This window comes from Physeter macrocephalus, chromosome 2, assembly GCF_002837175.3.
Source record: "Physeter macrocephalus isolate SW-GA chromosome 2, ASM283717v5, whole genome shotgun sequence".
Classification (NCBI taxonomy): Eukaryota; Metazoa; Chordata; class Mammalia; order Artiodactyla; family Physeteridae; genus Physeter; species Physeter macrocephalus.
The window spans coordinates 115,227,243-115,249,274 of NC_041215.1; the positions used below are offsets into that span (position 1 = coordinate 115,227,243).

General features: G+C 37.4%; 1 long non-coding RNA gene across 1 annotated transcript in view; it reads right to left on the reverse strand.

Moving 5' to 3' along the window:
- Positions 1 to 451: 451 nt before the first annotated feature.
- LOC102994017 (uncharacterized) overlaps positions 452 to 22,032 on the reverse strand; it is a 42,906-nt gene continuing 21,325 nt past the window's right edge. Inside the window, exon 3 of the long non-coding RNA XR_002891839.2 lies at positions 452 to 790. This is a non-coding gene — a long non-coding RNA (uncharacterized lncRNA). The remainder of the gene's footprint in view (positions 791 to 22,032) is intronic.

Here is a 22,032-nt window from a genome sequence, read left to right on the forward strand (position 1 = left end):
CTGCTCTGTGGTAGTTATTTCCACTATTTTATCTTCCAGGTCACTTATCCGTTCTTCTGCCTCAGTTATTCTGCTATTGATTCCTTCCTGAGAATTTTTAATTTCATTTATTGTGTTGTTCATCAGTGTTTGCTCTTTAGTTCTCCTGGGTCCTTGTTAAACGTTTCTTTTATTTTCTCCATTCTATTTCCAAGATTTTGTATCATCTTTACTATCATTACTCTGAATTATTTTTCAGGTAGACTGCCTATTTCCTCTTCATTTTTTTGGTCTGGTGGGTTTTTACCTTGCTCCTTCCTCTGCTGTGTGTTTCTCTGTCTTCTCATTTTGCTTAACTTACTGTCTTTGGGGTCTCCTTTTTGCAGGCTGCAGTTTTGTAGTTCCTGTTGTGTTTGGTGTCTTCCCCCAGTGGCTAAGGTTAGTTCAGTGGCTTGTGTAGGTTTCCTGGTGGAGGGGACTGGTGCCTGTGTTCAGGTGGTTGAGGTTGTATCTTGTGTTTCTGTTGGGCAGGACCGCATCCAGTGGTGTGTTTTGGGGTGTCTGTGACCTTATTATGATTCCAGGCAGCCTCTCTGCCAATGGGTGTAGCTGTGTTCCTGTCTTGCTAGTTGTTTGGTAGAGGGTGTCCAGCACAGTAGCTTGCTGGTTGTTGAATGGAGGTGGGTGTTAGCACTGAGATGGAGATCTCTGGGTGAGCTTACACCATTTGATATTACATGGAGCTGGGAGGTTTCTGGTGGATCAATGTCCTAAACTCATCTGTCCCACCTGAGAGGCACAGGCCTGACACCTGCATGGAGCACAAAGACACTGTCAGCCACACGGCTCAGAAGATAAGGGAGAAAAATGAAAGAAAGAAGGAAGGAAGGAAGGAAGGAAAGAAAGAAAGAAAGAAAGAAAGAAAGAAAGAAAGAAAGAAAGGAGAAAAGAATAAAGTTTTTAAAATAAAAATTTAAAAAAATTTAATAAAAAAATTAGAAAGTAATAAAAAAAGAAAAAAAAGAAAGAAGAGAGAAACCAAACCAAAAAACAACCACCAATGATAACAAGTGCTAAAAACTATAGTAAAAAAAAAAGGAAAAAGGAAAAAAAACCAGACAGACAGTACCCTAGGACAAATGGTAAAAGCAAAGCTATACAGACAAAATCACACAAAGAAGCATACACATACACACCCACAAAAAAAGAAAAGGTGAAAATATATATATATCTATATATAAAAAAAGAAAAAGGAAGAGAGCAACCAAATCAGTAAACAAATCTACCAATGATAAGAAACTCTAAATACTAAACTAAGATAAACATAAAACCAGAAACAAATTAGATGCTGAAAGCAAGTCCCAAGTCTACAGTTGCTCCCAATGTCCACTTCCTCAATTTTGGGATGACTCGTTGTCTATTCAGGTTTTCCACAGATGCAGGGTACATCAAGTTGACTGTGGAGATTTAATCCACTGCTCCTGAGGCTGCTGGGAGAGATTTCCCTTTCTCTTTTTTGTTCGCACAGCTCCTGTGGTTCAGCTTTGGATTTGGCCCCATCTCTGTCTGTAGGTCACCTGAGAGCGTCTGTTCTCAGCTCAGACAGGACAGGGTTAAAGGAGCAGCTGATCTGGTGGCTCTGGCTCACTCAGGCCGGGGGGAGGGAGGGGTATGGAATGTGGGGAGAGCCTGAGGCGGCAGAGGCCAGCATGATGCTGCACCAGCCTGAGGCACGCCGTGTGTTCTCCCGGGTAAGTTGTCTCTGGATCCCGGGACCCTGGCAGTGGCAGGCTGCACAGGCTCCCAGGAGGGGCGGTGTGGAGAGTGACCTCTGCTTGCACACAGGCTTCTTGGTGGTGGCAGCAGCGGCCTTAGTGTCTCATGCCCGTCTCTGGGGTCCGCACTGATAGTCACGGCTCGCACCCGTCTCTGGAGCTCGTTTAGGCAGTGTTCTGAATCCCCTCTCCTCATGAACCCGAAACAATGGTCTCTTGCCTCTTAGGCAGCTCCAGACTTTTTCCCGGACTCCCTCCCGGCTAGCTGTGGCACACTAGCCCCCTTCAGGCTGTGTTCACGCAGCCAACCCCAGTCCTCTCCCTGGGATCTTGACCTCCGAAGCCCGAGCCTCAGCTCCCAGCCCTGGCCCGTCCCGGCGGGTGAGCAGACAAGCCTCTCGGGCTGGTGAGTGCTGGTCGGCACCGATCCTCTGTGCGGGAATCTCTCTGCTTTGCCCTCTGCACCCCTGTTGCTGCTCTCTTTTCCGTGGCTCCAAAGCTTCCCCCTCCGCCACCCGCAGTCTCTGCCCACGAAGGGGCTTCTAGTGTATGGAAACCTTTCCTCCTTCACAGCTCCCTCCCACTGGTGCAGGTCCCATCCCTATTCTTTTGTCTCTGTTTTTCCTTTTTTCTTTTGCCCTACTCAGGTACATGGGGCGTTTCTTGCCTTTCGGGAGGTCTGAGGTCTTCTGCCAGCGTTCAGTAGGTATTCTGTAGGAGTTGTTCCACATGTAGATGTATTTCTGATGTATTGGTGGGGAGGAAGGTGATCTCCACGTCTTACTGCTCCGCCATCTTGAAGGTCTCTCTAAGGTTTATTTCTTATTTAAGTAACATTGCTGAGGGGCTGGAGTTACTCTACAACATCAGGAACATAGTTACATCTTATAACTCTGCCATCTTATACAAGTTACTTCCAAGGTTGCTATTACAAGATAAGAAAACAGTGGAACGGGAACATGACATCTGAGAGATGGATGCTGGGATCACAGTGTAAGAGAGAGGGATTCTGGGAACATTATCAGAGATTGAGAGAGAGAGAGATGCTGGTAACATGAAGTCAGAGAGAGATTCTGGGGACATATTGCCAGAGGAAGGGATCCCTGCAACACCCTCAGAGGGATGCCAGAACACCCATCAGAGAAGGGATCCTGGGAACATCCCTTCGGAGAAAGCTGATGCACCAGGGCCTGTTATTACCTATCTGTGGGGTCCTTATTCAGAAGTTTAAATGTGCAAAGGGAGGATCCTGAGATGTTTAAGGTATTAAATGGTACAGACAGTAAATGTATTAATTCTCTGAGTAGTTGTGATTGTTTTAAATCTTATACTTGTTTAATTAAAGTTCATATTGTCTTTCTTTGGCTGGGAAAAAAAAAAAACAAAACACCCTGGTTTTTTTTTTTTTTTTTTCGGTACGCGGGCCTCTCACTGTTGTGGCCTCTCCCATTGAGGAGCACAGGTTCTGGACGCGTAGGCTCAGCGGCCATGGCTCACGAGCCCAGCCGCTCCACGGCATGTGGGATCCTCCCGGACCGGGGCACGAACCCGTGTCCCCTGCATCGGCAGGCGGACTCTCAACCACTGCGCCACCAGGGAAGCCCCACCCTGGCTTTTTAACTGTTTCAGCTCAGATGCAACACAAGCCACTTCTGCTCATGGTTCAGTAGTCAGAACTAGTCACATGGCCCCAACATAACTGAAAGGGAGTCTGAAAAACGTAGAGGACCACATGACCTGTTGAATGAGCACTGTTTCTTCCACAGTTGAAAATTACAGAACTCTGTATTTCTTTTAGAAATCCAAGTATCTTTGAGCTCTGCAACAACACATTGTTGAATGTACAAAGTTACCTAAGACTTCCCTTTCTTCAGTGGATTAATTACTGTTATTTTAACATGCAGGTAATTATTAACCATTAACAGAATCACAAAGGATCCTTTTTTGTCATGACAAACCCAGGCTCACTGATATGAAAAAGGCTTGGTTTTCTATAGCTTATAAATTCCAAAACTTACCTGGGCAACATTCTACTCAGAAGCTGAGAAACAGAGAATACTGTGGTGATAAGACCTCAGGACTTTTAGCAATAATTAAAGTTTTAAAGTATTTATAACCACAATGAATATGTGCTGTGATTTAAAGCAATGTTTTGGGCTTTAAAATATTCAGATGCTATTTACCATGTGGAGATAAAGATGCTTAATAAGAGTGAGTGACATATGGGGTATTTTGTTTTAAAAGTTTTATTTTGGCAAATAAAGTAATGCTAGTTGCAGAAAAGATGATAGATACAGGTTTAAAGGGAAATAAAATAAAAATCTCCCTAATTCCATCACCCAAATATGACCTCTGTTAACATTTTGGCATAGTTGATATTGTTTACTTAAATGGGCTCCTATTCCCTCAAACTGTATTTCTCCCTGTGCCCTGAATAGTATACCTTTCTATGTTACTGAATAATCCTTTATTGTTTCCAACATAATGCCATTGTAGGGATTGTTATATTTAAGCATGACCCCCAAATCCTTCAATATTAAGGATGTTTGATGGATACTTGATTTTTGGCGGCCCATCAACACCTCCATCTTCATTTGGTAACAACCCATATTGTCTTTGGGGGAATTTCCTTTCTCCCAACTTTTGCAGGCTTGTTGAGAGTATAAACAAAGGTTCATGTTCATCCAATCTCCAAATTAGGTGAGTGTGTTTTCAGTTAATACATATAAAGTACAGAGAACATTATGTGACACTTAATAAGGATTCAACAAAAAATATGAGCTATGACATGTCAGATGATCAAAGCCACTGCTCTTTCACAAATGGCAAACTGATGATTTCGCACATGATGTCAATCTAAATTAATACGCTTCATGCTTTTCTTTTAGGATTCCTCTCATAGTTTACTGTGAAATAACTTAGGGAGGTACGAAATTAAGGAAGGAAGCAAGAAAGTGAGGATGGAAGGAAAGAAGGAAGGATTTATTGATGGAGTGAAAGATTTAATGTAGTTAATTAACTTAATTTCAGAGACATACCTTGTAAGGCCCACGTACTTTCTGACCTGTTTCCATTTCTTTATCTTACCTATATCTGTACATTGTTGTAAATTGTCTTCACTCTTCTTACTCAAATCTATAAAATAGATTTAAGCTTCAAGAGCAGATAGCAAGTTCAGGGTAATATTTTCTTGTTATATTGTGTCTCTTAAAGCAATAGCTTCTTTTCTTGTCCATTTCAAAATCCCTGTATGAATATTTCATTTTAATGTCTTCAAATTCCACTGAATAAAAAAGGCTTTGGTGTTTTTCCCAAGATCCTAAATCTATTTTTAACTTAGAGCTACTAACTTTTATCACATCATTTCATATATTTTAAATGGTTATTTTGGTACTATTTGCCAAATAATACACTAAGTTCTGGCAAACCCCAAGTGTTCCGTATAATATTTGTCTCGTGAAGGTCCTTCCTATAAATAAAATTTCTTCTCCCTTAACTTTCTCTATTTCCCCCCTATTTTCCCACATAAAAATATTTATTCAATACCGTATTTGACCATGATAATACCATAAATAATCCATCACCTGGGTGGCACTCATTGAACTATGTTTCGGGCGCTCAGAGGAAGTAGGACAGTGACTAGAATAACATATCATATTCTGAAGTCCATGATCTATACCACCAAACTGCAAAGGGAATGAGAGCCACTAATGCTCAGATGTTCTGGAGTTTTGCTGAACACGGGACGTGGAATGAGATTAAATATTCAACAACCATTATTGCAAACCAAGTCTGCCAGGACCCCAGAGACAACAGTATACAATAAGTATTTTTTAACACTTTCTATGAGCAAAACTTGGTGTTCATGGTGCTATAAGGTAAACATTGAAAAATATAACCTACCCTCCATTTAAAAACAAGATTACAATCCGGTAGTAAGACAAGTGACTATCTAAAGATAGACCATGGTAAATACCATAAGAGAGATGCTTATAACTTGCCAGTGAGTAAGAGATCAAAGGAGGAAGCAAGTGCATCTGCTGAAGGCAAAGAGAGAGCAGGATTCATCAGCAGCATGAACCTTGAATGACATTGGCTCCAGGCTCAAGTTTGATCATCTAATTTTACATGAGGGCTGGAAATCTGAATTTCTATGTGTAATATCCTTCTACAATGTTGGAAATTTATTTTTAAAAAATCAGTGTGCCAACTTTAAGACACAGCAGAGGCACTATATTCAGAAATATCATTAGAAGAAGCAGAACAGGATTTGGGATCAGAATGTGGAAATCTTTGAAGCATTTAGGATTTTATCCTTAAGAGAGTAGGAAATGGGGATAATTGAGGGGTTATTAAAAGAGACATGAAATGAAATGGCTAAAACAATGCTTAAGAAAGCCAAGTTTAGCAGCAGTAGGTAGATTGGATTGGAAGGCTGAACTGAAAGGAAAGAAGTCAATTAGGAGACTGTTGCAATGGATCAATAAGAACGTGATCAGGGTGATAGAAGTGACAATGGAGAATAAGGCAGAGAGGGTGGTTAGAATGTAGAAACACATGCAAAGTTCACAGCATGCTGCTCAAGCTAACTCTTTCTTCCTAACATAATGCAATTTCATTTGAAAATTCATTTTTTGAAAAGCAGGCTAGCCTCTTCATATATATATTCCCTGGTACACAGTAGGAATTAAAATAAATGTTCAACTATTTAAAATAATACTAACCACTGGAGTACATAATCTCCCCCACTGACTTCCCTTACCAATCCTATTCACCTCCCTATTCATGACTGCTCCATGAAAAGTAAGACTTCAAATTACATACTGCCAAATATTTACACTATATCAGAGATATTTTGCAGAGAAGAGAGGATTTCCACCAAACCTTTGGTGGAACAATTATTTGTTGGAACAACCCCTTGGTGAGAGTTACTCTGTCTTCATTGCCCTTGTAACTGTTTACAGTTAACTTTTGGTCCTAATATAGGTAAAGAGAAATATAGACATATTCTCTAATATGTATAAATACACACACTATAAATATACTATAGATAAGATATAGCTACTGTTCTAACATCTAAGCTCGTTTTTTTCATTTTGTTGATTTCATAGTACCAAGTAGGGCATGTTTTCATTATTACCACTTAATAAATGTGTGTTATGGTACAATTAATTTCTGATATTCTAAGTAACCTCTCCTCGTGCCAAAATATCTGGATTAAAGTGACCTTATTCAGAAACATAAGTGAGGGTGAGACAAGAAAAGCTGTATTCTCTCATCTAACTCTTTTTATTACCTTTTACATCTGAAGCATCTAACTTCCTCCTCCCTTCAGGTGGTCTGAGCCATGACTAAGGCATCATGGTTGCTTGCTATGTACCTTCAGGTATGCCCTCATGGGGATTTGCAACTCAATAGCTTCGATTTGGAATAGGGAAATCCTACTAGTTTTTTCATTTAATTTAATTTGCATCTCTTAGGTGTCCTCTATATCCAAGAGAGTCAGGCAACTTGGAAAGACAGAGGGGTAAATCAATTGCCTGGATTTTGTACTATATAATAGAGAAGACAACTCTAGAAAAGTTTAAGAACAGATGTTAAGTGTTATAATTAGCAATTTTAGCCATAAAGAATTATAGTTCCTACAGGTCTCTTGGACTGAGTCAAGAAGATAAAATGGCTGCAAGAGGTAGCTGAAACTTGGTGAAATAATTAACTTGTTGCCCTCTCTATCCAGAGATTTTACTTATGTTGATTTACACATGAGAGTTAAGACACCTGCCAAAACCCCACAACTTTTCCTTTGACATAGTTGCTGTAGAGTTTCTCAGATGAGAACCAACCAGTAAACCAACCAAAAGGTTCAGTTGCTTCCTCAGCCACACCTGGTTGAAAGAAACCTGACATCCTTTATGAAACCTGCCTCATCTCAAGTACATCTTATCTCCCAACATGACCGTGAACTTTGTAGTTTCTGCCTTTATGCTGAGTCAGGCATTCTCTTCATATCCTCCTAGTTAAATTTGCTGTTGTGCCTTCAAAATTTCACGCTGTACAATTCTAATCCAGTAGCAATAAGTGATCTAGAAGAGAAATCTTCCCATTTTAGTTATAGCAAAGAACTTTGATTGCATAACCATCCATTATTTTTCATGAAAGTTACTGGACCTTTAAACCGTGAAACCACATCTCTTTTAAGTAGCAGCTTTTTAACATCTATAGCAAAAGAAAATTTAGGGATCTCAAACTGTTGCAATTATTAAAGTAGTTAACTCCCTTTCAAATCTTTACTTTCGCAAATTTTTCTCTGCTTGATGTTTTAGGTGCCCAAGTACACAGAGCATAAAACACTGAGTAGCATTGGGTGGTACAATATAAAGGGTATAATATAAACAAAGAGAAATAAAAGGAAATAATTAAGGAAAAACAATAATAGCATATACCAAAACAACTGCTTGTTTTTTGTTGTTTCAAGACAGATAATCTTGGGAAAGAGACAAATAATCTTGGGAAGGAACAGTAATATGGGAAAATGGGGAGTGGGGTGCAGAGGAATAAAAGAGTTACCCTAGAAAGTACAAACCTCTCTGGTCAACAACTAGAAGACTGTTGACTAGACTACAAATTCTATTTCTTGGGGGAAGACGATAACCTATTTCCCAATAAACATTGATGTATTAGTTTAAATGTAAGAATGATAAAACTAAGTTACTTTCTGTGACTACTCTGTTTCAGCGAATTGAATAGCAAAATAATTTTCTGATGAATGAAAGCTGTTCTTTCTTTGTAAGTTTATATGTGTTGTCATCAGATAACCTCATTTCCAAAATAATTTCAAGCAAAGGTAGCAAAATAGTGAGGAAATAACTCTGAACTTTGAGACCAGAGATTTCTTTGAGGCTGGATCTCTATTATTGTATAATCTTGACTGACCATTTAAGTTCTTCAGCTTCAGTTTCATCTACTAGATCAAACGGAAAAACCTTCAAAGCTAGGAAACCAAGCGATACCCACCTTTGTATCCCCAGCATCTAACAGAGTGCCAGGCACAAAAAGGATTTTAATAAGTATATATTTAAAAAATAAATTTAAAAATGGGGATAGGGCCTCCCTGGTGGTGCAGTGGTTGACAGTCCGCCTGCCGATGCAGGGGACACGGGTTCGTGCCCCGGTCCGGGAAGATCCCACATGCCGCGGAGCGGCTGGGCCCGTGAGCCATGGCTGCTGAGCCTGTGCGTCCGGAGCCTGTGCTCCGCAACGGGAGAGGCCACGACAGTGAGAGGCCCGCATACAACAAAAAAAAAAAGAAAAAAAAAAATAATAATAATTTCTGATGGGCAATCAACTTATGATCTAATGTTTTATATGAATATTAGATACCCTTACATCAGATGAAATATTAAGTAAGTTATTAGAATTTCTTTTTATCTAAGTGATATTTTTAAGTAAACATCAAGGTCATACAGCTCTTCTTTACCTCATGGAATGCTCAGTTTATTGTAATGCAGAAGCCAACATTTCAACAAACCTATCAAAATACAAAAATCAAATTACAAAATAACTATCAAAATTTACCAAAATAAATGATCAAAAATTACAGAAAACCAAAATTTCAAAATTCCTGTCAAAAATTTTTATTGATCATTGACTGACATGCTCAAACAATTTGAAAAGGGTGTTTAGAAGTGTAGAAATTCCCTGAACTCAAGGAATTTGCAGTCTAATTGATGAAACCAAACCATCCTGTAAGAGAAGTAGCAATTAATTCAAGACAGACTATAACTAAATATCAGGAGTTAGATAGACTCTAAATGCTATAGAGATTCAGATAAGTGCTTTAGAAAAACAAAAGAAAGGGAAGACATGTCAAGAAAATGAAACTTGAAAGATAAATAAAACTTCACAAAAGACAGTGAGAAGAACCTTCCAGGCAGAGAGAATATAAATCAAGTTTTGGAAGTAGAAAAAACCTGATTTGTTCATTGAAAGTGAAGAAATCAAATCTGACCAAAAAACAAGCATATGTTTTGGGAAATAATAGGAATAAGATTGGTAGGAAAAAGGGGGAAACACAATATAGGAATTCCTTGAAGAACTGTAAATAGAGGAATAATATATTGGCATGTGGTAAGCCCAGAATTGAGGAGAACAGCTAGGAAGGAGTTGCAGTCACTAATGTGGTAACCATGGGAATGGAGACAAGGCAGTGTAAGAGATGAATCTCTGCATATATAATTAATAAATGATCCCTCATTCATCTTCAATCAACCTAAAGGCATGTCTATTCTTATCTTTCTTTCGACCCAGTGACATAATTTTTCAGGCACTAGATGTCACTGTTCCACTTAAGCAAAATAAAATCTAGTCATTCTGAAGCCACAATTGCATCTACCTAATAATTACATCTACCTCTATGTAGATCTGAGTCTGCTTTACTTGGTTCAGAGAATTTCAAAATAAACCTAGGGATTAGTACCTACTGCAGTCTGAAGAAAAACCAGCTCTGAAGTTCTCTTTGACATTTTCTTAAAGTCTTCCTTTTTTGTAAAGAACAAATGCAACAAAATTATTTAAATGTTTTTAATTCAACAGGGAAATAAAGAATTTATACCACTGAAAAACAGGAAAATTTCTACTATTAGAAAAGGCTTTGCTAATTTCTATAAAAACAAAATAAAACAAAACTAACATCATTTCTTCACAATGAGTCCATATTTGATTTGATTATAAACCTACCTATAGAGAATCCTATATAATTTTCTTTTATCTGTTCAGCATCCCACAGTGGGACATTTGACCTCCTTTTTGAAATTCCTCTTTGGGCTTATCATGAAAGTATAGTCAGTCTCACACTATAAACAGCCTAAAGGACTAATCTGTTCGCTGTCTGCTGACTCAAGTTTGATCAATGGGACAACTGTTTGAGACTTTGACTCTTGAGTGATGCAAGGATATGGGATTGTTGGAGGTATTTCTTTAGGAGCAATGGGGGTGCTATCCTGATACTGACCAGACTGACTGTTCCCACTAAAGGCTGTCTCTGCACTTCCTGTGGCCGATTGCTCTAGTGTCCCCGTGACTCCTGGGTGTTCCCAAGCTTGGCTCTCCAGCTTCTGGTTGACTCCATGAGACTCCCACCCCAATACCACCACAACCCCAAGACACACATACACACACATACAGACCTATACGCATAATAGCACTACAATAAATATCCTTTTCTTTATGGTAGCCAGGGTCAGTTTCTGTTGCCTGCAATCACACAAAACAAAACAAAAACCTAAATTCACAGCATGCAGAACAATGCAAATATTGTGCTGGTATTAAACTACCAGCTTTGCCTTGTCAAGTTCATGCTTACTGAACCTCTAAGGACTGGGAGAAATACAAAGGAAAAGGTTCTCAAAAAAGAAATATTTTATGTACCTAAAGACTGCAATTCTGAACTCTAGCACCCTTTTCTTCTAGAAGTGTTCAGGTACTTAATTATCCTCAACCTCTAAGGTTCTAGTTTTTGGACATCAGTCTTTGGATACCCTAATTGGTATTTCCATGAGAAATATGAAGTAATTGAAAGACTAGAATTTTTTAAACTACTGGCAATATAGTCAAGTTACCAAAGTTTCCCCAGAAACTGCAGGAATGCAGGTTGGCATTTTAGAATTGACAAAGGGCCCAGCAGCAAAGAAAGAAAATTAGTTTGGAAGCAGGTTCCTGCCCCAATCCTAGATGTTATTTCTTTCTGAGAGATGATCTGGTATGGTAGAAAGGTCACAGAATTTACCTATAGGTTTTCCATTCCTAACTCAGCTATTTGTTAGATGTATTAACTTTGATAATTTAGTATAATTCTCAGTTTTGTTTTTTCAAACAGAAAAATAATGCTGCTTCTAAGGGTGGTTGTGAAGTAGATGTAAAGTTCCTTGCAAGGAGTACAGTAGAAATGCAATCTCATGTCCTCTTTTCTGTCTCTCCCCTCACTCCTAACCCACCCCAAGGAACCTGTTCTGGAGGCCTCAGATGTGGATACCTGGAAATAGAGGACTAAAAGTAAAGGGAGCATGAAAAACACCCACACATTAAGCACGTGGAGACAGTCATAGAATTACTAATTTTTGGAGCTTGAGAGAATCTTATTGATCTTATACATATGTGAAAGGAACCAATGCTCAGAATTCTAGAGTTTTTTCCAAGGCCACAGCTAATTCATAACTAGAAGCATATAAGTGTCTTATTTCACACAAATTTCCAATCAATAGTTTTATATTACTAAAAAACACGACTTGAAAATCGATGCACTGAAAGGTACTTGTGATATAATGACACTTGCCTAGAGAATTTGCATTTTAAACTACGGACAGAGAGATAAGTATACAATATTATATTTGGGTGGTATTTTTTTTTCGCACGGGGTTCATTCCTACCTGTCCTCAATTAACATAAGGCATGTGTCCACCTATGTGAACAGGTGCAACTACTTGAGTCTGAAGAGACTACAAAGACAGAAATGTCTGGAGGTTCATTTCTTTTCCTTTTCATACTGTTTTGGTTTAAAAATATTAGAAAATACAAAAATATAAAGAAGAAACTAAAAGTCTTTTCTAATTTGACCACCAAGGAATAACAACTGTTAAATCATTGCTTTCCCTTGGCCTCACATTCTTTTTCCTGCTCTTTCTCTCTCTGTAATATATGAATATTTCACAAAAATGTGATGTTTCACAATCTTTCCCACTTAGTCCAGACTTATGGAAGGCTTAATGTGAAGTGAATAGCCAGCAAACCTATAGGACTTCATAGCTTAAAAGTACTTTCTGGTACATTATCTGTTACATTTTATGACCACAGGTTTTTGGGGGAGAAGGGACAGCAGATTATGTTTAGAAAAAAAAAATGGTAGAGCTACATGAACAAACACAGTCCTTCTTTCTATGCAAGAGGATCATTCTGGAGAAGAAGATATTAGCACAATGCAAAGAGTGGCTATGTGTTCTTTACATCAAAAAGTAAGGTGTCCTTCCCCAATGAAAATTGATTTTTCAAGGAAAAAGACACCTACAATACATGTTCAAATAAAGACTGCAAGGATCAAAACAGAATTTATAATGCCACGCAGCCCTGAGATCTCACTATGCTGTACAAATGTGATATTAGTCTCTACAGTAAAGTAATATTAATGGTCTCAGAAAGGCAAAATGATTTTAAATCTTATGTGCATTCTAATTTAGAAATATGGAGATTAAAAAAGGAGAGAAAGAGTGGAAGTCAAAGGTATTAAACTTTAAGTGTTACTGTCTAGTTGATTATTGGAGTGGGTACTCTTCAGTGTTGCCTTATTTCAAATCTTTTTAAAAATATGGATATATTCCAGAGGCTAGGAATCACATCTATCTTGTACACTGGTGTATCTCTAATACCTCAGTGTATCTCTCAAACTAAGCACAAGCCTGCAATCAAGGAGCTGCTTAATAAATAGGTGCTTAGCGAATATAGTCAACCAATTAAGATAACTTAATTAAGATAACTTGGTAACTTACAGTTACCAATTAAGAAGAACAGAAGTACTTCAAACAGCCCATATTCAAAAATAAACATTTTTATGACTTTGAAATGAATGTTTAATTTGTTTTAATTACGCATCAATTAATGAACATACAATATTTATTGAGACTCTATTTTCTGCAATATGATATATCCGAAGGGAAAATACACACTATTCCTGCCCTCAAAGAGCACATTCCCTAGTTAAGAAATGTGTCTGATAGGCTGAAAAATGCACATCTGAAAGGAAATAATGAATCCATTTAGAGAAGACAGAACTTATGATGTCTGACATGCAAATTTCTCATTTTGCTTTTCATTGATGGACACTTCCCTAACCTTAACTTCATTTGGGGATTGTATGACTATGCTTTCCGGTCACTCACTGTACAGTAGCTTTAAATTTATGTGAACAAAATGCATCCAGGACTTCAAGGGAAATCGGGTCAAACTATGTGTGCCAAATGGACCTCTAAACCTATGATAAAAAAAAAAGGTGGATAAAACACTGTGTGTCCTGGAGTGGAGACGCCCAAGAGAGGCAGGAAACACAAAGAGAGAAGATCAAAGGTTATAAAACACATACTAACTTATCTGATAATTTACCTATGATTTTCCCTGCTGGTCGATGTGGGTTAGCTGACAATGAAATGGGATAAAGTACCTAAGGTTCTTAACTCTTACACAGGGCCTGAATGGAAAAATGTTAACTTGTTGTATGTGTGTTAGAGCATATAAACTGTGTTGAAACAGGTTTTAAAGTCTAGGGCCAGGAATCATTTTGAAATGGTCTTTAAGTCTATACTGTTTCTCTTATCCTCTCAAATGAAATTTCTTTGTCTTTTCTGTTTTTATGTGTATTCATCTGTTCTGCCATACTGAAGACCAGACCGAATGGCCTTTTTTGATTAATGGCATAGGGACTAATGGCTGATAAAGAAAATCATTTATTAATTGCTACAGATAGCAAGCTAAGTATGGATTTTCAGGTACAGTAGGCCATACTAACTCTGCCCACAAGGAAGATAGGGCCTCAGAGAGAAGTTGATGGAACATTTGCAGAAAAAGATCAATGTTAACAACGTTATGGCATTCCTTAGCACACGGGTGGTACAAAGGTCATATAGATTCTCAGCCAAAGCAGAAAATCATAAAAATTTCCTGAAAGGGCAAGGCCAATACTTATTTTTAAAATTAAATATAAGGTAATGCTGAAGACTTTTATATGTTCTGCCAGTGGATGTATTTGTGTGTCTTTGTCAAGATGAATACAGCCAACTAATCAGTTCTGTTTTCTCAGGTACCTTGTTTAAACTGTTTTAATTTTTTTAAGATAATGACACAGAATCTCTTAAAATCCAATTTCCTGTTCATGCTCCTAAAAACCCTTGATGTTTGTCTATGATCAATTTATTCAAAAGACAGAAATTTATCACAGATTTTCATGCATAAAACTCAAATCATTAGAAAAGGATTGAGTTAAAAGAGTTTAAAAAAATCCACCTCTTGGGAAATGAAGTTTAGCCTTAGAATGGATTCTATGGGAGATAAGGAACATGATGGTGACTTTCTTTCTCATGCCCAAGCTACATTTAGAATCAATATTTAAAACTTTCTAGTGAAAATTTGAAATACAATGATCAATCATTGATTGTGGTATGAAGAAGGAATTAAAAATGTGTATGTTTCATTTTGGGATTATGCCATATACATTTCCTCATGTAAGGTTCCTTAGTTCCTCAATTACTCTTCCTCTCCACCTTTCAATCAATGTTATTGAACCCAGCAACACTGATCTCTGATGGGTTCTTTTTACTGGACTCCTTACTTGGCCCAAATTGCTCCTGTCTGTCTCTGGAATTATAGGTATTCTGCTAGGGGCCAGGACACTTGGTCACAAGCAAATGTCAAGCCCAGAAAAGAATGGCCGGGAGTATTCGGGGAGAAGATAGTTAAAATCTCTGTGGTCCTTGAGAATGTACCCACTACATACCTCTATAGGATTCCATTCTTCCCACCATAAGTAAATTCTTTATCTGTGTATAAATTCAACCACATCAGAAAGGCCCTGATGGGGACTTCCCTGGTGGTCCAGTGGGTAAGACTCTGAGCTCCCAGTGCAGGGGGCCCAGGTTCGATGCCTGGTCAGGGAACTAGATCCTGCATGCATGCTGCAACTAAGAGTTTGCATGCCACAACGAAGATCCCGCGTCCCGCAATGAAGATCCTGCATGCCGCAACAAAGATCCCGCAGGCTGCAACGAATACCCTGCACAGCCTAAATAAATAAATAAATAATTTTTTTTTTTTTTAAAAAAGAAAGAAAAAAGAAAATCCCTGATGGACCAGGTAGGATTATCTGGTGGGGTAGCCTATGAGGAATACAATTTAGATAAACTCAATGAGACAGACTTGAGATTTATTTCTTTCAAAACAAGAAATGGAGGTGCAGTTTCAAAGTTTTAAAACTAATTGTGAAATCATTTTAAACAACTGTTCTAAGCGGTAGGAAAGAATAAGCAGAACTAATTGGTATTTCCTGCCTATAATCTTACGGCTTAATTTACACAGGCACTAGAGCACTAACCTATGGCATAAATTTGACATACAAAATTGTTCAATATGTGCATCCACAACATCCACATGAATATTTTCATGTTACATAAACATATTGAACACATCAAACATTCAAAACAAATCCAGAAAAACTTGGAGTTCAAATACCATATTGGGATTTTTTTTTCTGACCTAAACAACTGTTGCTTATGAACAGCTGGTGAATGGGTTATTAGGAAGGAAAGTATGGCAAAGGAAATACAGGGAAGAAATTTTTCAAGAACACACTAAGGAGCACATTCAACCATTTGAATATATCAAATAGTTAACTTGTAAAGAAATGACTCATCTCTTCTTTGTCAGAGTTTGAAGAATTTCCAGAAAATTTCCTCAGCACTCAAAGTAGTCCTTTTTAATGGCAATAATAGGTACCATTTAGTGAAAACCTATGTCATAGACAGTGCTAGGCACTTTATAAATATTTATCTTGTTATCTTGTTAATTCTCACAGTACCACTCTTTAAAACAGTTATGATAAAATGCTTAATTTAGTTTTCAATTTTCAGTGAGAAGACCACAAACTAAGGGACAAGTAAAAAAATACTTGATAATATTACTACAGCAATTGCCAGCTAACAGTGTGATTTCAGCTATGCCAATAAAGATACCCTACACCACAGTGGAATAATAAAACTGGGCCATTTTTATTATTCCACAAAAAACCCCCACAGTATGTGTTGTGGTAGGCTGATCCCAAAGTAGTAAGGATCTTAGAAATCATCTGATCTAATGCTTTCATTTTACAGATGGGGCAAGCTAAGGCCCTAAGAGTTTGTGTAACTTGCCCAAAGTCAAACAGTGAGTCAATGGAGTGAATAAGATTAAGCTTTATAGTTTATTAATTAAATCTGAAATGCAGATTATTTTCAATGTAGAATATTGCCCCTAAGGCTAAAATTTCTTCTATTTAAAAAAAATAATAATTCAGATCTTTAGAAATTGTGTTTTTGCTTTGATTGATTTTTGTTTATTGTGCATGTTTGTGTGTGTGTGTGTATTTTGTGTTATGAAGGATTAGAAGTATCACCAAAAGATCAAAAAGGTCACACATCAGAAAAGATTCTCTTTTCAGTTTTACTGATACATTTGAACAGTTTAAATTTATTGAAATTCTCCTTAAAATCTACATGCTGGGCTTCCCTGGTGGCGCAGTGTTTGAGAGTCCGCCTGCCGATGCAGGGGACACGGGTTCGTGCCCCGGTCCGGGAGAATCCCATATGCCGCGGAGCGGCTGGGCCCGTGAGCCATGGCCGCTGAGTCTGCGCGTCCGGAGCCTGTGCTCCGCAACGGGAGAGGCCACAACAGTGAGAGGCCCGCGTACCGCAAAAAAAAAAAAAAAAAAAAAAAAATCTACATGCTTCAGTCTACATACCAAAGACAAATGATATACTCTTTCTTGCCTATATAATACTGAGTTCCTCAGCCATAAAGGAATACCAAGTGAGGTATGGTTTATTTCCTTTATAGCCAAATGGATAATTTTAAGGCTCATTAAAATTATAATTTCATTTTGAATGGCTGAATGAAGATGGTGGTAGTTTCCCCAGCTGGTTTCTTTCAGCATCACAGTGTTACCACAAAAGCTTTATTAATTATCTGCTGAGGTTTTCATCATGATAATGTTAATCAAGGAATAACAATTTTGTTTATCAAGAAATACATGAAAGCTATTAATTTGGCCAAATGATTAAAATAAAACAGCAAGAAAGTACAGTAATATCTATTTCTATGTAAATGAAGTAGAAGTTAGATGGGAACTTTGAGATGGTTGATATGCTAAAAAACTTTGTTATTCTTCACCAATGAAAAAGTTAAAATATAAGCATCAAATTATCAATGTAACTATTACCTTAGAGTTAATCTTATGATAGAATACGGATATTGAGTTTGAGACTTTTTTTTCCATGTAATTAAGTAATGTTATAGGCAATATGATGGCAAGTTCTAGAGTTGAGTTACTAAAATAGCATCCTGGTCCCACCAGTTACTTACTATGTGACCTTAGATAAATTACTTGAGCTTCCCATGAATCAATTCCAGGGCAATATTATTAACAATATCATTGATTTGGAGCGTGAATTAAATGTAAAGCATCTAGAATAGTGACTAGCACATAGTAAGCACTCAATAAATGCTGGCTGTAATTATTATTATTAGAATCTATTTACTGTTACATATACTAATATCTGCAAGGCTTGTATAAATAGTTTTACAGAGATTATAGTAACAAGTGATCCACAAACCTAATGATGTTTACTTTTACTACAGTAACTCTCAGTAAGTTACTAAATCAACAACAGTAAATAATCCAATTTGACTCATTTGTTACTATAATTTTTGCTAATGGCTGCAAGGAAGCTCTTTCTTTTGAACTGGACAAAAGTCCCAACCTCTAGGATACTCCAACCTCTAGGGTATAACACTATTGAATACATAGATGAGAGTATTGATATGATAAAAATGATACCCTTAATACTACCAGAGGAATAAATTGTCACATCTTTTCAAGAAGAAAGTTTGGAAACATATGATATCACCTTTCGACTTAGTAATTTTACTTCCAGGAATCTACTCTACAAGAGTAGACATGCAGACAATTTACACCCAAAGATACTCATCATTGTAATATATACAATAACAAAAGTAGAGAAAATCTAAAAATCAAACAAGGCAAATTCCTGACTTAATTAAGATATATCTATGTGATAGAATGATATGTAGTCATGAAGAGATGTATTCATGCATCGTGAATAGATCTTTTTTTTCATTTCTCTGCCTTTAATATTCTCATTATCAATAAATCAATACTGAATACTTCTGTATCCAAGGCTCTGTAAAAGGTGTTACAATTAGTAAGAGGTAGAAGATCCTGCATCAGATCCCCATTTCCTGCCCCAGAGTATTCTTACTGATTTTAAAGGAATAGGCTTTACAAGTTAGAAAATAATATGGTATAACATATGGTAGGTTTCAAATAAGTGGCACAATACAACCCTCACCTCATCCCTAAATAATGTGCTTCAATATGATACAGTTAACTTATATGTCTTTTAAAATTAGCCATAGAACACATGTTGTTATCTTATAAAGAATTCCTGGAGAAAAAAATCCTGTCTTGTCCTAATATCAAGAAAACGTATCCATTCCATTAGTGATTGGTGAGTTTTTATCTCAAAAATATTGTAAACTTCAGAATTAATCAAATTTTCCCTGTTTTAGCTTTTGGAAAACTTAGAGCCATATATGTGGCCCACTTTGGTGGGTGTGTATTTTTTGCTTCATCTTTCATTCTACTCTTTTATGCCCATCTTTGTTTTCATTAAGTTGCCTAGACTTTAATTGGGGCTGCTTTATTTATTTTATATGTCTTTGTAAACCACCTTATATCCTTGCTAAATATACACATATATATATGTATATACACATTACATACACATTAATAGAAGTAATGTAAGGGATTAGGAGAATGTGTCAGACAGTTTAGGCTAAGTTATGATGTCCTAACAAACTACCTCAGTTTTTCAATGGCTCACAAACCAAAAAGGTCAGTACTTGATCATACCACGTGTTCATCAGAATGAGCTTCAGTTAGGTTCAATATTGTCTTTATTCTAGGATTTACGCTGAAAGAGTAGCCCTGGACTAGTACACTGCAGGTCTCATGGAAGGGGGAAAAGTACAGCTCGTTGAAGCTTCTGCTCAGAATTGGTACATATCACTTTCACACATATTTCTTTGGCTACAGCAAGTAATTTACCAAACCTGATATCAATGGGACAGGGAGGTACTCCTCCCATAGGGAGAGACCACAAATAAATGAATGGCACTATAATCTAGCCCATGGAAGAAGGAATAACTGTGCTTTGAGGTTTTAGAAGATGTCTACAGCTAGAGGACAGGATATATGATGCAAGGTGCTAGATGGCATTCCTCAGTTTCTCTACCTGCAAAATGGGGATGACAACATCTTTATCACGTTGCTTTTAAGAGGGAATGAAATAAAATATGTAAAATATTCAATTAATGTTGGTTCTCATTAGTTTATTTTGTAGATCCTTGGGAAGCCAACAGAAGGAGCAGGAAAGTAATCATATCAAAGTGAGCTCTTGTCTTCTGTTTCCAATCATCTTGCATTTACAGTTTCCCCATCTCAGTGGCTGACTAGTCCATTCTTCTAGTTGTTCAGGCAAAATCCCTGCAGTCATCATGATCTCCTCTCTTAAGTTCCACATCCAACCTACCAGTAAATTCTGTCCGTTGTCACTCTGAAACATATTCAGAACCCAACCATTTCCTACCACCTCCACTGCTACCACCCTCACCTGAGCCATCAAAGCTTTTGCCTGCATTACTGCAGTAGCCTCTCAAATACTCTCTCCACTTTACCTTTCCTCCACCAAATTCTGCTCCCAATATTACAGCCAAGTTTTCTGTAAAACACATAAGTGAAATCATTCCTTGCTCAGAACCCTTCAATGATTCTGCATTGCACTCAGTAAAGACCACAATCCTTTAAATGAGCTCCAAGGCCCTACATGAGCTTATTCCCTGTTATCTCTCTGACCTCACTTCCCACTCCTCTCCACTTTGTTCAACCTCTGAACCCTTCCACATTTCAGCCATTCTTTCTATCCCTAGAATGTGCCAAGTACACTCTCACTTTTGGATCATTGCAGGCTCTTCCATGTGCCTGGAGGGCATTATCCACAGATTATCCTTGCCTCCTTCAGAGCTTTGTTCAAATGCCACCACCTCGTAAGGCCTCCTGTGGACACCCAATACCTCAGAAATCCTCCCTCACCTTATTCTACCTTGTCATTTTTCATGGCACTTTTTACCTTCTATCATCCTGTATAATGATTTGTTATATCCATTGTTTATCATCTCTCCCTGCTGGAATGTTTGTTCTATGAGAGCAGAGCTCTGCATTTGATTCATGGATGTATTCTGAGCACCTAGAAGAATACATCACTCAGTAAACATTTGTTGGATTAAGGAGTGTAATAGCGTGAAGATAGTATCTACAAGACTTTGGTGAGTGACTGTGTGTGGTAGAGGGGATGCAGCACTTAGGGTTGGGGAGGAAGGAAGGAAAACAGATACTGCAAGGTTTTTAGCCTGTACTTTTGGCACTCTTTTCTTATGAAAATAGCCCTTGGTGTAGAAATCTACTGAAAAACTATCCATTCAAGGGTAGTTGAATTTTACAACTCAACCAGTCAAATTTATGCCTAATAAAAAATTACCCAATAGAAAGGACTGATAGATTTACCATGAGGTGTTTAAAAAAAAAAAAACTTGGAGGGGATCACTATGAAAGAACTATGCAGAAATAATATTTAACTCTTTTTTTCCCCAGTTTGTGCTCCACTTGGCCTTGGAAGGAGGTGAAGAAATGGCACAATACAGTTAATCTTTAAATAATAAAATATCATATATTCTCCCCTCTATATAATTTTCTCTCTTCCAAAATGGACAGGTTTGCTAAGGAAAGATAAGCAGGATTAATGTGCTGATTAATAATTCATTTACTATTTTACTATATAGGGATATTTAGAATAAGGTATATTATTTAATTAGTACATTAAATTTTATTATATCTACACCATATATATTATATATGTGTGTGTGTGTATATATATATATAAAATATACATATGGTATGGCTCATTAGACTAGTGATAAATAGGGATTAAAAACAAGGGTCTGAAAGACTCAGATAAGAGGGAATGTGAAAGCATCTTAAAGGTAGTTGCCATGTTTTATACTGCTATACTGTTATCTGCATCAAACACAGGGCAACATACATAGTAAGAGTTTGGAAGTTATTTGTTGATAGATTAAACAAGAGACGAATTACTTGTAGTTTAAATACCAGCTATACTGTAGACTTGGCTTCAAGGCCAGATGTGCTGAGAGAGACCCTAAATCATTAATCTAGAAAACTGCTGAAGCCTAGCTTTACTAGAGCATAAGAATCTTTTTCTTTTTTTATCAGTCACAGCAATTCTTTCTATAGCATAGCTTGCAAAGGGCATTATGTTAATCAAAGTCCTGGAAGAAAACAGAAAACATATTGAAACTTGCTAATTGAAGAGAGTTTAATAAAAAGGATTAATTT